The sequence below is a fragment of the Egretta garzetta genome, unplaced genomic scaffold (assembly GCF_000687185.1).
Source record: "Egretta garzetta isolate BGI_Z169 unplaced genomic scaffold, ASM68718v1 scaffold452, whole genome shotgun sequence".
NCBI lineage: Eukaryota > Metazoa > Chordata > Aves > Pelecaniformes > Ardeidae > Egretta > Egretta garzetta.
In genome coordinates, this window is record NW_009258796.1 from 476,803 (window position 1) to 477,066 (window position 264).

The following is a 264-nucleotide window of genomic DNA, read 5'->3' on the forward strand; positions in this document are numbered from 1 at the left end:
GTGCCGGGGCAGGAGCCTCCCCTCCCCTGCCTGCCCGCCTGGCGCAGCTCGCGTCGGGCACCTTGTATTGGGCACCTTGTATCGGGCACCTCGCGTCGGGCACCTCGCTACCAGTCAGCAGATTAAATCCACTCCCTCTGGCACTTCCCAGGAATTCCTGCACGGCTGCTCTGCTTTTGGCTCCTCCAGCCTCGGCTCCCGCACCCTGACCAGGCACTGACCGTGCTGCCGCCGGCCGGCTGCGGTGCCGGGCTGTGCCCCGGG